This window comes from Cupressus sempervirens, chromosome 3, assembly GCF_028749045.1.
Source record: "Cupressus sempervirens isolate cs-2001-9-10 chromosome 3, ASM2874904v1, whole genome shotgun sequence".
Lineage (NCBI taxonomy): Eukaryota > Viridiplantae > Streptophyta > Pinopsida > Cupressales > Cupressaceae > Cupressus > Cupressus sempervirens.
This window is the reverse complement of record NC_143120.1, coordinates 33,806,137-33,823,450: the sequence shown is the minus strand read 5'-3', so window position 1 is coordinate 33,823,450 and position 17,314 is coordinate 33,806,137.

Genomic DNA, 17,314 nt, shown 5'->3' with positions numbered 1-17,314 from the left:
ATGCAAATCTTCTGTAGCCACAATACTTAAAATAGTACGGGTAGAAGCCATTTTAACAAAAGGAGAAAATTTCTCATCAAAATCAATGCCCTTTTCTATGAAAATCCATTTACAACTAACCTGGCTTTAAATCTTTTCTTACCTCCATCCTCTTCTTTTAACATGTAAACCCACTTATTTTGCAAAGCCCTTTTACCTATAGGCAATTTGCATAAATCCCAAATCTTATTTTTTAGCAAAGAGTCCATTTCTTCTTTCATTGTAGACTCCTATTGAATCTTAGTATCCACCTGCACAACTTCATCATAACATTTAGGTTCACCAGCATTTGTTAATAAAATAGAATACAAAGAGGGAGAAAATCTTTCTAGAGCTCTAATTTGCCTTGTTGACCATCTAACATGCACTGGTGTGTGTGGTATTTTTTGTTGCGGTTGTTGCACATCATGAGGAATGGCTGGAACATCATCTTTTGGAGTATCATCCAACACTACATAATCATCTTCTTTCTTCTCATGTTGCTGCAATAGATCTTTGTACAACACTTTCTCATTGAATATGACATCCCTGCTTCTTACAATTTTATGATTTTTAAAATTTCAAAGCCTATAACCACATTAATTAATTCCATATCCAACAAATACACTTTTTTTTGACTTAGCTTCTAGCTTGGTTCTATTTTTAGAATCTATGTGAGCAAATACTTCGCAACCAAAAGTTTTAAGAAAAGAATAACTCACCTTCTTACTAGTCCATGCTTCCTCTAGAATACCACAACCAAAAGGAGTAGAGGAGCCTCTATTAATCAAATATATAGTAGTATTGATAGCCTCTACCCACATGTGTAAGGGCAACCCAACATGCAACCTCATGCTCCTTGCATGCTCCATTATAGTCCTATTCAAGAGTTCAGCTACTCCATTTTTCTGTGGAGTCCTTAGAATAGTTTTGTCTATGAATATCATTAGTGAAGCAATAATATTCAAATTCATGATGACTTCAATACTCACCACCATTATCAGATCTGAAACATTTTAATTTCTTACTAGTCTCATTTTCAACCAAGCATTTCCATTTCTTAAAAGTTTGAAATACGTCAATTTTTTGTCTAATGAAATAAACCCATACTTTTCTAGTTGCATCATCAATAAATGTAACATAATAATGATAGCCACCAAGGGAAGATACCTAAGCTGGTCCCCATACATCTGTATGCACAAGCTCTAATTTCTCCTTTTTATTTTCCTTCCCAATCTTCACAAAACTTACTCTCTTTTATTTTCCATACACAACTTTCACAGAAATCCATATTAACACATTTCAAACCTCGTAGAACTTTCTTTGAATGAATTACTTTCATAGCTTTCTCACTTATGTGCCCAAGTTTGTTGCGCCACAGCATTGTATCAGAATTTATAGCAACTATTTGTTCTCCCTGCTCAACTGTAGCAATTGTTCTTGAACATTCATTTTTCTCTAAAATAATTAAAGTAGAAGGAAAAATATGACCTGTACAAAGATATAAGGTGCCTACTTTCACACCTTTTGCTACTACAAAGGAACCTTTTGAAACCTTCCAACTTTTATCATTAAAAGTAACTACACAACCATCATCACTGAGTTTCCCTATTGAAATTAAATTCTTGCTCAGCCTTGGAACATGTCTTACCTCATGTAGTAGCCAATGATTCCCATTTTCTAACTTAATCTTAACTATTCCCTTTCCTACAATCTGACAAGGTTCATTATCCCCCAAAATCCCCTTAGACATAATCAATAAAATAAGCTCTATGAGGTGTAGCATGAAATGAAGCACTGGAATCTAAAACCCATGAATCCTCAACACTTTCTAATTATAGAAGCAAAGCATCCTCTTTGGATTTGTTACTTACCACATTTGCCTCCTTATCTCCATCTGGTTTATCTCCTTCATTTTTCTTTAGATTCCAACAATCTTTCTTTTTATACCCTGGTTTCCCATAGTACTAGTAGTCATTCGGTCCTCTCGATTGAGACCTCCTCCCCTTTTACTCTCCTCTTTATTTCTCACAATTTTTGGAATTATTGCCTCTCTCAGTCATTGTGCCTCGACTTTGTGCATTCAAAGCACTTCTAGATTTAGATCCACCTGAGGATTTCCTATGATTTTTCTCATTCAAAATAACACCGATCACATCATCATATTTTAGGGTACTAGATCTAGGAACATAATTACTCACAACCATTACCAAGCCATTCTAGCTTTCAAGCAAAGAACACAAAATCAAGAGAGCCCTAATTTCTTCATCAAAATTGATACCAACAGAAGATAATTGACTAGTAATAGTATTAAACTCATTTAAATGATCTGCAATAGATCCACCTTCTATCATTTTTATATTAAATAAACACTTCATGAGAATACCTTATTTGAAGCAAAGAGCTTTTCATATAGTTTCGCTAGGGTTTGCATCAACTCTTCTATTGTCTTCATTTATGTAATATTAACTGCCACCGATGGTGCCAGGCATAATCGAATGCTTCTAAGTGTCTTTTATAGAAAAGATCCTAGATGTCATTTGACACAAATTGCTAATTCTTGGTTTTGCCTTCCAATGACTTCCATAAATCCTTCTGATAAAGATAGTCTTCCATTTTCATCTTCCATAATTGAAAGCTCTGTCCATTAAACCTATCAACCCTTAGCTTACCCTCATCTACCATCGCTCAGGCTCAACCATGAGACTTTCCTATAGAGGATAAGTAAAAAACAACTAGGCTCTAATACCACTTGTTAGGATTAAACCATGGACAGAAATAACAATTACATGCAAATATAACCAATATCAAAAAATAATAGATCACATAGAAAAGAACACAAGACACCAAGATTTAACATGGTTTACCCAATCCCTGGGCTACATCCACCAAACAACAAGTTTGATATTATTACAATCTAGTGATTACAACCTTATTACAATTTGTAATCCCTTACAGCTCAATACCACCGCAAGAACCAATTTTTGCATCTCCACTATGAAACAATCCCTAACCCTAAGCTCTTTTATACAATTATTTTTACCGCTCTAGGGTTATAATTAATAATTAGATGTACTATACTTTCCTAATCAGTTACCACAAACTAACATATTGATGGTGAAAGTATTAACAATATGGTGTCAGAAAAAATGGTCACAAAGTTGAAGCTGAAGAGGCAGAAACACTCTCATGCATAGCATATTTTATAGGTGCAAGATGACCACAAGGTCATGGTTAGTGAGAAATCCTCAGTGAAGTTCAAGATTGGAAGTTATCAAGATGAGGTGATGTGTGATATCATACCTATGGACATATGTCATATGTTGTTGGGTAGGCCATGGTAGTTTGAAAAGCATGTTGTACATGATGGGTGTATAAATACCTACACTTTGACAAAGGATGGAATGAAGCATAAGCTAAAACCATTGAAGGATATAGCTAAAAAGGTATGTAGTGTTGCTAAAGTATGGTTTTTTGATGGAAAGAAGTTCCTAGAGGGTATGAGGCATGGGCTTAGCTTTTTTTTTGTAATTCTAAAATATGGTAAAGAAGAAGTAAAAGAGGTGTCTACAGAAATTAAAAATTTACTGGAGGGCTTTCCAAATATTTTATCTAATAATGTACCTGATGGATTACCACATTAAGGAAGATCAGTCACTAGATGGACTTGATTCGAGGAACCAGTTTGCTAAACAAGGAAACTCACAAAATGACAGTAGTAGAAATAAAGGAGATGAACAGACAAGTGCATGAGTTATTTTAGAAAGGGTTGATTCAAGAGAGTTTGAGTCCATGTGTTGTACTAGCAGTATTAGCACCAAAGAAGAATGGAGAATGGATGATGTGCACAAATTCTTGGGCTATTAACAAGATCACAATCAAGTAATATTTCTATTGCCATGGATGGATGATATTATGGACACTTTGAGTGGAACTGTGTATTTTACAAAGATATACTTGAAGAGTGGGTACCATCAGGTTTGCATCAAAGAAGGTGATGAGTGGAAGATTTCTTTTAAGACAAGGGAAAGACTATACGAGTGGCTAGTCATGCCTTTTGGGCTAAGTAATGCACCGAGGACTTTCATGCGGCTCATGAATGGGGTATTGAAGGAGTTTCTAGGTAAGTTTTTTATTGTTTACCTAGATGATATTTTGATCTTTAGCAAGATTAGGAGGAGAATTTGATGCATATTGGAAAGGTTTTTGATAAATTAAGGGAAGAAAATTGTTGATAAACCTGAAGAAGTGCAGTTTTGTGAAGGAGTTGGTGTACCTAGGATTTGTAGTTTCAACAGAAGGTTTAAAAATGGACCCAGAGAAAGTGAAGGTTATCCTTGAATGGCCTACTCCAGAGAGTGCTATGGACATAAGATACTTTTATGGACTGGCTAGTTTTTATATAAAGTTCATAAGAGATTTTACTAGTATTTATGGACCTTTGACTAAAATAATGAGAGGGGATAGAGAAGAGTTCAAGTGGACCGTAGGAGCAAATAAGAGTTTTAATTTGTTGAAACAAAAAGTTACAGAGCACCCTATTTTAGCACTACCATATTTTAAAAAGGTGTTTCAAGTATACTATGATGCTAGTGGTACTCCAATAGGAGTTGTTTTGAGCTAAGAAGATAGACTTGTTGCATATTTCAGTGAGAATTTGAATGATGCCAAAAGAAAATATTATGTCTATGATTAGGAATTTTATGCTATAAATCAGGCACTGAAGAATTCAAGATGCTATCTTCTTCCTAAGGAGTTTGTATTGTATAGTGATCATCAAAATTTGAAATATTTGAATAGTCAAGATAATTGAACAAAAGGCATTGAAATTGGTTGAGTTTCTACAGAGTTACACTTTATTTTTGAAACAAAAGAGTGGGAAGTATAAAAGATTTATAGATGCTCTTAGTAGAAGGCAACTTTTGCTGATAGAAATGTAGATTAAGCTAGTTGGGTTCAAGGAACTTAGTAATTTGTATCCAGGGGATCTTGATTTTGGTGAAGCATAGAAGGCTTGTACAAAACCTATGACAATTGATAGGACAAAGTGGTTGTATATTATAATCAAGGATGGTGTACTATTCAAAGAGAGTTAGTTACACATTCCAAGAAGTTCTATGAGAGACAATCTCATCAAGGAGAAGCATAGTGGAGGATTCGGTGGACATTTTGGTAGAGATAAAACTATTGCTTCAGTTACTAAGAATTATTATTGGCCACAGATGTAGCAAGATGTGAAGAAGTTTGTATAGAGTTGCAAAGTATGTCAGGTGGTGAAAGGAGTGATGTCAACCATTACTTGTACCAAGGAAACTGTGGGAGGATGTCAACATGGATTTTGTTCTTGGATTACCAAGGACTTAATGAGGGAATGATTCTATTTTTGCAGTGGTTGACAAGTTTTCAAAGTTGGCATATTTCATTCCTTGCAAGAATACTAGTGATGGTGTTCATGTAATAGAGTTTTTTTTCAAAAAAGTGGTGAGACTACATGGTTTGCCAAAGAGTATAGTTTTAGATTGAGATACCAAATTTTTTGGGTATTTTTGGTGTACATTGTGGAAGAAATTGAAGATAGATTTAAAGTTTAGTTCATCACATCATCTATAGGTTGATGGAAAAACAAAATGTGTGAATCATAATTTGGGAAATTCACTGAGATGTTTGGTTGGAGACAAGCCAAAGGGATGGGATCCAATTTTACCACTGGCAGAATTTGCATATCGTATATGGGAGTAGTACCATAAATTCTTTTGAATTGAGGTAGTTGGATAAAGATGAAATATGTAGTATTGAAGCAGAGGAATTTGTTGAACATTTAAAGAACATCCATAAGGAGCTTAGGAAGAAAATTATAAAGATGAATACACAATGCAAGGCTTAGGTAGATGTGAAAAGGAGGTATAAGGAATTTCATATTGGGTATTAAGTCATGGTTCATTTGAGAAAGGAGAATTTTCTAGTGGGTACATATAATAAGCTAAAAATGAAGAAGTTTGACCATGCAAGATAGTGAAAAGGAATGATTTTGGAAATGCCTATAAAGTGTATTTTCCTGCTAAGTTGAATATTCACTAGTAATTAAAATTTTATATTTGATAGAGTATCATGAAGGAAGTGATGGGGATGAAATTACAGATGTGTAGTGGAGTATTCCAACAACTAGTTTAGCTACAAAGGAGATTGAGGAGATACTAGATAGTCATGTTGGAAAAAGTACAAGGAGCATAACTTATGAAGAATACCTGGTCAAATGAAAAATAAGTCCAGTAGAAGATTCATCATGGCTATTGGAAATACAAATGGAAAATGTATACTTCTGAGAGGGGGGTGAATCAGAAGTACTAATCTCTAACCAATAAAACTTATAACTTTAAAACAATGCATGCATAAACATATTGAAATACAATGTAAAGTAAATGCATCCACATAAACACTTGACACCAGATATGATTACCCAAAAACCCTCCAATGAGAAGGTAAAACTGGGGTGGGGATGACACCCACAATTCTTCACTACTGCAACTATAAAGTTCACCTATTAAGGTTACATAGTTTGACCATTCTCATGATCTGCCCTATGAAAGGCCTACCTTGTTAAAGGCTTACAAAGGATTGTTAGATCCCACCTTGTTAAAGGATTTTAACACCCTATTAAAAGTGTGCCTGGCTAAAGGACTTTACAACACTCACTTGGAATGTCACCCTGTTAAAGAATTTCTCAATGGTTGTTAAGTCAACCTTAATACAAAGGATTTCATCCTACTAATATAGTTGTTAGAAAGTACAGTAGAATGTTTGATCTAACTACTTACAATCTAGTATTGCTGATTTCAGATCTCAATTTAGTCCATCTTGATCCTTTCAGATCTAATATGAAATTGTTGTATCCTTGATCCTCTATTCTGCAAACCGATTCTACAATTATGTCCTTCTTCTAAGTCACCTTGAATGTATATTGATCAATTCACCCCTTTCACTTCCTTCAAATCTTCTCTAGGATCACCTCCTCGCATACATTCACTAATGCTCTCTCTCATACTTGAATTATGGGGCTTCATCTCCCTTTAAAAGACTTTGGTGTCTTAGGGTTAGGTATGAATCTACAATTGAGATTCATTCATTTTTCCCGCTCAATTTCTTTTATTTTTCTGATTGGTTGCATGTTGACCACATAGGGAATCCAAACATATTTGATCTTATCTTCAAAGCTTTGAGATCTATCCATAAGTTGGCTCAAAAATGGTTTACATAGTTATTTGTGCCATCAGAAACAACTAGGTCCATTCTGTGTTGCTTGACACTTGATAATACTGATGCTCAACACATACTATAATTACATCTGGCTCGGCACTTGAACTGCTCAGTATCTACTATTCACTCGGCACTTACTATTTACTTGGCACTTGATTTACTAGGCATCTATACATATTATACTCGACATATGTGACTAGCTTAGCATGAACTTGGAAAAAAAAAAACTTAAGTGTGTTGACACTCAATTGTCAAAACCAATCTGAGATCAACAATCTGCCCCTTTAACATGAGTGGCAAAAACACTTTAACTATACATGATGAAACTAATCTCCTCGAGTATAATATACATCCAGTTTGGCATATATACAAAACTTCAAAATTGTTTAAAATTTTGTAATGGACTATATGCTTCAAAAAAAATTGACTCCCCCTGAGTTAATGTGTCTTTTAAGTATCCAAAATCTCTCTAAGTAGATTTACCTGTTGCTAATACTCTTTGTCTTCAATCATTCTGATTCTCTTTATCTAATATGATCTAATATGCCCAAATTCTACTTTTTCTGTTGTTTGCTCCCCCTTTGTTTGTTCTTCTCTCTATTTACTTTATCTCCCCTTTCACATGTCTCCCCCTTTCATATATCTCCCCCTTTAATATTTCCCCCCCTTTTTGACACTTATGTCAAAGGGTCTATACACTAAGTGTGTATTTATCCATAAAGTTTTTATTCACTTCCATTACAATCTTGAGAGAAACATCCTAGTTGTATATTACAACATCTGATGATTTGATTTGGATGGTTGTCTCTACTGCAAGGTGAACTAAGCCATGTAATGTTGAAAGGTTAGGATCTTTCTTTAGCACTTCTTCTGCATAGACTAGTTCCTTCTATAGTATTTCCATGTGAGGGGTCAAGGAATCTTAAATCTGGACTAGCTTGGCTCTTGTGTTAGCCTCTTCTATTGTTAGTACAACTAGTTCCTTTTGTGTGTGAAGCACTATATGGAGATGCTTCTCACTTTGACCTGGATTTTGAGGTAGTTGTGGGCATGAAATCTTCAAATTCCTTTCTAAACTCAAAATCCTATGGCTTGTCTCTTGTGTGAAGAGTGTGGGGTCACTTAATTTTGTGTACAATGAGAATATATTCTCAAGTACCTTCTTCACTTTTTCTATCTTTGTAGCCGGCTCAACTTGTGATAGTGCTATTCCACTAGATATCTTCTCATTAACTTTACCTTGAAACTTCTTTTCAAACCATTCCATGAGTTTTGCATTAGTTTCCTAGTCTTCATTTGTCACTTGTTCAATAATTTATGACAATTGTTCCAATATAGGCTTCATTTCATCAAGTGTTTGCAAGCTGAATGCATCTAAATGATGTCTTTGATCTTATGTAGTGCTTGCCTTTGCTTATACCCCTTTCTGAGTATTTCTTGGTTCTTCTTCCTTTCCAATGCCTCCTGCATGATATTGATCTGTTCTAGGTTCATGTTTGCATAGTCATATTTTGGTATAACTATTTCCTCATCTAGTGTTGGATCTCCATATTGAAGTGCCCTTGTAACCTTTGTTGAGCTTGAGCTTGGTGCATAAATCTAAAGTGGCATTTCATTAGTGCTCGGCTTCTAAAGGACTTTGGTAGGAGTGTCAGTTGTTGGTAAATTAACCAATGTTTGAATGGCTTCCTGCTCCTTTTCCTTTGGAATATCCTTGCCTTCTTCTAATCTTCCTTGATCAATTACAATTATCTGCGGTGCACCTTGTGTTTGTGCAGTAGGTACAGATACCTCTATCTATCCTACTTGATCATTTGTGGGCTCCTCTGTAGTATGAGTTTGTTGTTCAATCATAACAACTTTGACTATGGTGTTAGCCTTTACTGATGTATCCTTTGATGTTTGCATTGGAGGTTGACCACTAGTAGTTGTAGGGATGGCAGAAGGTGGTTCTTGTGTATTCACCTTATCCCTAGTTATGTCAGCTACTACTTTCTGTAACTCATCCACACTGAACAATACTAGATTATCACATAATTTAGCTTATAGTGTGGATTGGTCAAGGATTTTCTTTAGATCCTTTACTGTTAGTAGATTGATGTTCTGAGTTGAGCTGTCAAGAACATCTTTTACTTTTATTGTGACTGCAAGTGTGTTTGTATCATGTAGAAAGCTTAATGGTGGCAATTATGTGTCTTGCACACTTTGATCTGTTTGTTGCTCCTCAGCTATTACCATTTCATCTCCCTTTTGTTGTATCTCCTCCACTATGTTACCTTCCTTTTCTTTCTCAACTTCCCCTTCCTTATCATTATTCTCATCTTTTACATTTTTCCTCCCCTCAAAGGGATCCTCTTCTCCTTCCTTGATAGTAGTCAAGTCATATATCAACTTCCACATTTGAGTGAATTTCTTTATAACATCTTCAATCTTGTTTTGAAGTATGATGAAGGCTCTATACTTGGGTGCAAATTTGCTACCATGTTTCTTATTTGCCTTGGTTATTTTCCCTTTTGACAATTCTAGCATCACTTGTGCCAATGTACACTCTCTTATTGCCTTTTCCATATTTAGGCAATAATGCCATTTATTCTCAACAATTGAATATAATTCTTTGGGCATAGTATTATCAAATTCAAGAGGGGTATTCTTGAATTTTTCCATCATGGCATACATTGATTCTTCAACCTTATTTTGATCTTCTCTACTCAATTTATTAAAATCAATATTTTTCAAACTAGTTAAGTCTGCATTATCCCTAACATTATCACAATTTTTTTCAATATCAGACTTGGGAGCATGACTTACCACTCTAAACTAGCTTGTGTCTTATGACTCGATCCTTTCATCATCAAACCCAAGGTGTGCAACACATTTTCTCCTGAATTTCTGCTACACATGACCTTGTTGTTTAGTAGCCTACTTCTTTTCTTTTACTTGTTCCCTGGCCTTTTGAGTGGTGGCTCTTGTGGTTGGAACAATAGGCTTTGCAGTGCTTGGTTTTGCAATTTTCTTTCCCTTTGGCTAAGTTTCAGGTTATGTCTTAGCCTTTCTCTTCTTTGGTTCTTGTTTTGTTGGTGCTTCCTCAACTTGTTCCTCCTCAGCACCTTCTTCTTCTTCTTCTTCACCCATGCCTTGGGTTAGGGCAAGAGGTTCTTGGCCCTGCTCTTGTTCTTTCTCTTCTTCTTCTTCATCATCATCTTCATCATTGTCTTCAGCTCCTTCACCAAATTTAGCCTTCAACTTTCTCACCATTTTTTCTTTCTTTTTCAGAGTTGAGGTTGTTTTCAACTCCATTTCAACCTTGGATTTCACAACATCATAGTTACCAAAGATTTTTGTTGACTTGTCAACTTCCTCTGCAATTAGTGCAGCGATGGCAGTTGATGCCTCATCTATATTGATTTCATAACCCAAAGGCCTTAGCCATCTCACTCTAGGTACTGTAGCCTAGATAAAGGTGTAGTCAATGTCTACAAAGAAACAAATGTCATTGTAGTATTTATCCACTAGGGAAATAGGAATTCTCAACCTCTATTTCATAGATTGCTTGAAATCCTCAAAGTAACTAGTCATTACTGACGCAAAATTGTCTCCCATTTGTTCAATATACTCATTTATTTGAAAAGCCACAAACTTATTGGTCTTCCATCCTACTCTACCAAAAGATGGAAATTCATTTTGAACATAAAAGAATATGCATACCAAAATTGAACCAAATTTGCATTGAGCACTTTTAGATTTCCTTATTGCTCCTAGGTTCTCCATTATTTGCTGCAACTATAGCTCTGAAAGACCATAAGTATGATCTGTCTTCACAATGTTATATCCTACATCAACTGCTATACAAGGAACACTATTCAATCAGTTTGACTAATAGAATTTGTGTGATATGACCCTCACTACAAATTTAAGAAGTGAATCCTTGATATTATCAATTGTCATTCCTCTCCTATTCACTTTGCCCTTGTATTTCGCTCAATCAACTCTTTAGAATCACTCCTTAGGGTCCTAGGCTGATCTAGGGTTGGGTATCTTGTAACCCTATGTACAATCCTTTTTTATAGTTTGATAGGTCCTACTTCTAGCCATAGGAATCCATCATGGATTCTACTTAAGACAATTCTTATCCATTTCATTTTGAAGACAGTGGGGAAATCTAGGCCACGGGTTAGTCCCTTTCTTTCTACGATTTTTAAATCTTCCTTCAACACTCCATTTTCACATAATTTATCATGTTCCTAATGTATTTCCATGTCTCCAATTCCTCCAACCTTGTAGTTATAACAATTCCTCACATCTTGTACCATTACGACCTTGGGTAGAATAACAAATAATGTGCCTGCTAGATCATTTTTGTATAAAACCTTAGGAATAGCCCTAAAATCTAGTTTTTTTACCTCATTACTGACCAACTAATTTTCAAATGGTTCCTTATCCTTAGGATTCTTTGAGCTAGAGGCCATTTTGTAAACTAGGGTTTCAAAAAATATATAAGTGTAACTCGGCATGTGAAGAATACTTTTTGATCAATAAAATGATAGTTAATCATTGCTGGAATCTGTGCAAATGCTTCAATCTCTACTCATCAAGTGTTTCTTCGCTCTTGTTTGCTCTTGCTCTATGTTTGTAATGAAGAAAAATGAGCAAAAATTTGCCTTATACCCTTTCCAAATTTAATGCATGATGCATGTATAGTTGTAAACTCAACTTCTATGCAATTTCTGTTTCACACGACAACTACTACTAACTCAACTTCAACTGGCTTTGGCTGACAACTTGGCACACACTAGAACTTTACTTGACAATTGAAGAGGATTTTTCACACTCGGTAGTAAGATGAAACTTAAAGATTTGACCTTGTTTTTTCTTGTTGATGTGCATCTTTGTTCATGCTAATTTGTCCTTTTTAGCACTAGCCTATCTTGGAACTGATGTATGATGAAGCATTTAAATATCAGTCCCACATACCTCTTTTTGCTTAGTTTTTTGAGATATGATCACTTGACCTTTTAGGTAAAGTGATCCCTTCATTTGATGTGCTACATCCATCTTTCTTCCTCCACATTTTGTTCATCTCTCCTCTAATGTGCTCACTATCCACCTTGCATTTTCCCTTATTGAACTCTGAGTTAGGTACCTTTGTCCTTGTTGGGCAGTGCTTTCTTATATGACCAGTCTTCAAACAAGTAAAGCATGTAGTTTGACTCAACCATCTATTGTAGCTACCACTGAAGTGTGTTCTTATGAAATTCTTAGGGATGTGTCCATACTCTTGACAAAAATGGCAGTTATGTCTTGTATTATAATCCCAATTATAGGAATTTCCATAGCTTCTTGCCTTTGTTGACTTGTTTGATGACCATGTGGACCTAGATCTACATTCAAAGGCTCTGTGTCCAAACTTTTGACAATTGTAGCAATGTCCTTCAAATTTTGGTGCATGCATGGTTCTGATTCTGCATTCGTGTGCCTGATGACCTTATTTGTTGAACTTGTGACAATGAGTCATGTTCTTTGGCTTAGCATTTTGACTTGCATTCTTGCTCCTGCAAACATTAGTTGTATGTCCTTTCTTTCCACAATGATGACAAGTAGGTTTAGAATTCTTACCTTTATTGTTTCTTTCCTCAACAACTTTGGATGTTTCTCCTTCTTCAATGCTTGTGTAGCCCAATCCTTATGTGTCTTTACTGGATCTAGGGGATTTTAGTAGTTGCTCAAAGTATTTGATAGCTTCATATGGCTTGTTGAAACCTTCTATAAACTCTTTTTCTCTTTTCAGGTCATTCTGCAATTGCTCATTTTATAACTTCAATGTAGTTATCTCAATGTCCTTGACGTTCAACTCATGATGGGTATTCATCATTTGGCTTAGGGTGTCCAATTGCATGTTTGAGATCCTAGATAGCTCTGCTAATTTTTCTTCCAATTCGTTTGCCAAAATTCTTTTGTCTTCTTCAATCATGGCCTTATCTTCTATAGCTTTCTTCTTTTGTTCAGTTAGCTCACGTAGCAATATAGCTTGTGATTCTTGCTCCAACTTGAGATTTTTGATCTCCTCAACTTGTGCTTTGTTTTTGTCCATGAGATCTACAATTGCTACATCAAATAGGAGTTACCATCTGCAAATAATTTTGTGGTGTCAATCTCTTTGTATTGAGTGTCATTTTCTACTATAGCAATCTCTTTCCTTCTCTTTAGCGTACTTCTCAAGGCATCTTTGGCTTCATTAAGTTGTTGTAGTAGGAGTAGGAGATGTATCCCAATCTCTTGATTCTCAATGGTCTTTCCCAACTTGTAAACCTCCATCTCAAGATCTTTTCTCCAAGCTATAAGGCTTCTCCTCATGAGAACTCAGCTCTGATACCAATTGTTGGAAATACAAATGGGAAATGTATACTTCTGGAGGGTGGGATTAGAAGTACTAATCACTAACCAATAAAACTTTTAACTTTAAAACAATACATGCATAAACATATTGAAATACAATGTAAAGTAAATGCATCCACATAAACACTTGACACCAAATATGACTACCCAGAAACCCTCCAATGAGAAGGTAAAACTGGGGTGGGGATGACACCTACAATTCTTCACTACTACAGTAATAAAGTTCACCTGTTAAGGTTACATAGTTTGACCATTCTCATGATTTTCCCTGTAAAAGGCCTACCCTGTTAAGGGCTTACAAAGGATTTTTAGATCCCACCCTATTAAAAGTGTGTTTAGCTAAAGGACTTTAGAACACTCACTTAGAATGTCACCCTATTAAAGAATTTCATAATGATTGTTAAGTCAACCTTAATACAAATAATTTCATCCTATTGATACAGTTGTTAGAAAGTATAGTAGAATATTTGATCTGACTACTTATAATCTAGTATTGTTGATTTCAAATCTCAATTCAGTCCATCTTGACCCTTTTAGATCTGATATGAAATTTTTGCATCCTCAATCCTCTGTTCTACAAACTAATTTTGTAATTCAGTCCTTCTTCTAAGTCACCTTGAATGTATACTGATCAATTCACCCCTTTCACTTCCTTCAAATCTTCTCTAGCATCACCTCCTTGCATAAATTCACTAATGTTCTCTCTCATACTTGAATTATGGAGCTTCGTCTCCCTTTAAAAGACTTTGGTGGCTTAGGGTTAGGTATGAATCTATGATTGAGATTCATTCATTTTTCCTACTCAATTCCTTCCATTTTTATGATTGGTTGCATGTTGATCACATAGGGAATCCAAATATATTTGATCTTATCTTCAAAGCTTCGAGATCTATCCATAACTCAACTCAAAAATGGTTTACGTAGTTGTTTGTGCCATCACAAACAACTAGGTCCATTCTATTTTACTTGGCACTTGATAATACTGATGGTCAACACATACTATATTTCTATTTGGCTTAGCACTTGAACTAGTCAACATCTATTATTCACTTGGCACTTGAACTACTCATCACTTACTATTTACACAGAACTTGATTTACTTGGCATCTATACATATTACACTCGGCATATGTGACTAGCTCGGCATGAACTTAGAAAAAAAAACTTAAGTGTGTTGACACTCAATTGTCAAAACCAATCTAAGATCAACAATGGCTAGCAAGGAAGGAGGTTAACCATCTTGGTTTTCCTCTATACACCTAAGACATGACGAGGTCACTTCTCAAATTACCTTGGGTGTTTGATGCAAGAGCATCCTAGGTGTAAGAGCAATCTTGCATCACCCAAAATTGTTTCCTTTCATTTACTTTAATAAAGGTTGTCTAAATGTAGAGTTTCTATCTATGGAGGTTTGCTACTTAGTAAGTTAGTCATATGAGCTCAGAATGTCCTAATTTCAGAGATGGAGGTTCATCTTAGTCATATTAGCCTACCAAATGAGGCTTAGTGCTATATCATGAGTATTAGTGAAGTTATTGTGGATTTTTGGTATATGTTTTGGTAAAAAAACTTTAGGCTTGATTTTGAAGGCCTAAATGTGCCCAAATGAGGCTCATAAACTCAATGGATGGGCACTTGTGCAAATCTAAGCCTGTAGATTAGAAGTTGAGGATTCCAAAAAGGGGTTATAGTAAAAAATCAGAGCAATGATTTAAAACTTATGGCCTTCCAAAGTTGGGCTGATTGAAACTTCCAAAATTAATGTCAAATGTGTATTTTGTCGACCCTATATGTATTCTTAGGGTTTGTCAGCCCTACGTATTAAGTTTGAGTGTCTAGAACTTTCTTGGGCGGCATAAAATGGCCTATTTAAGAAAGGAACATAGATTGTCTAGGACAACTATGGACAAAAGTTAACAAATTTTTCTTGAAGATTACTATAATGAAGGGGCCCATGTGGGCTAGCATATTGTAATTCTAAATTCTTTAATTCTGCATTTGTGGCGATAATAAGAAGCCCATATTTTGTTCTTGTAATTTGTTATTATTTGTTTGTTTCTATTATGTATTTTTGGTATTAAGGAGAGAACCCTTCATCATTGTTTCAAGCATGTTAAGACTTTATATGTACAAATACAAAGTGTATGCAAGATGAGCCCACTTTCCAAACATGCGATATACAATGTAGTTTTTTGATACAAAAAGAATAGATATAAGAACCTCCTTCCTTCTTGTTATCTTCAATAGTTGTAACTTCTCTTCACAAAACTCGCATACCTCTTATCATATTATTGGAAATATAAGAGGAGTAACTAAGAGGGCAGGGGTAAATCAGTTACCACTAAAATAATTCCAAATCCCTTAGATGTCAATAAAATTTCCTTGAAACACATAGCTCAGTTGGAACTAGATATACACTGTAACTTGGTTAACAAAGAAATCTGATATATCAAATTGTATTAACCTTTGTAACTTAGTGGGAGAAATATAAATCAATTATAAAATAACATGAACACATGTGACACCAAGATTTAACGTGGAAACCCAATTTGGGAAAACCACCAATGCAATTAGTTGCAACATTTCACTCTTTTGAAGTGAGCCCTTGGTGCAAGACACCTCCTTAATTTTTATTTTTGGTGTAATTAGAGGTTAGTTAGGTGTTTGAGTGTGTTATATAGCCTCCAAGAGTCCTTGAAGTGCAACTTGTCCAATTGTAAGAGCCAAGTTGCTCACTAGGTCTTAAGTTGCTGAAAAGTTGCTCATTTAGGCAAAAGTTTCTCAACAAGTCAAATAAGATTAGGGATGGGAAACTAAGGGATTTGATAGTTTAAATAGGTCCTAGGTATCTTATCTAGGGTCCTATAAAGTTTCTAGGTGAACCCATTTGACCGAAAGGGTCAAACAACAAAAGTTGCTCAAAAGTTGCAAAGTTGCATTTTTGCAAGAAATTGAAATTAGTAGTTTTGGGGGTTGTAACTGTTAGAAATAAGGAATACTAAGAGGGGGGTGAATTATTATTCTAAAATCTTTTGTTACCAACTAGATATTATTAATTACTTTGAACCATGCATAAGAAAGTAAACAAGTAATGTTGAATGGTAAATGTAACTATGCATAGAGAGAACTGATAACACCATATTTTGTTAACTAGGGAAACCCTAGCCAAGGGAAAACCCCGGTGGGGATGATACCCACTAGATGACGTACTAATATAAATGTTCCTTGTTAGAGGATGGACCCTATTAGGAGTCTATAAACTCATTGAGTACATATGAGTTCCTATTAGGACACTTTAAATCCCACTTAGGAGATTCCAACCCTGTTAGGAGTTGTCGTACAATGAGTGCAAGAAGACCTCACTACCCAAACATGCACTTTCACTTACAAGAAGAGCTTATTGACTAAACAAGTAATTAAAGTTCCTTGAATACAAAAATATGGATGTTGTACCTTCTTTCAGTTGATCTTTAACCTCAGCTCGATCTTAGATCACAAAATCAGCTTATCAAAAAATTTCTTCTACATATGATAGAAAACTTTGCATTCACAACTTTCACATGTTACTTCCAAATAATCTAACAAGATGTCTTTGCATAAATACCATGTCTTTTCACAAATTTTTGCTAGGTTAGCTAAGACCAAAATA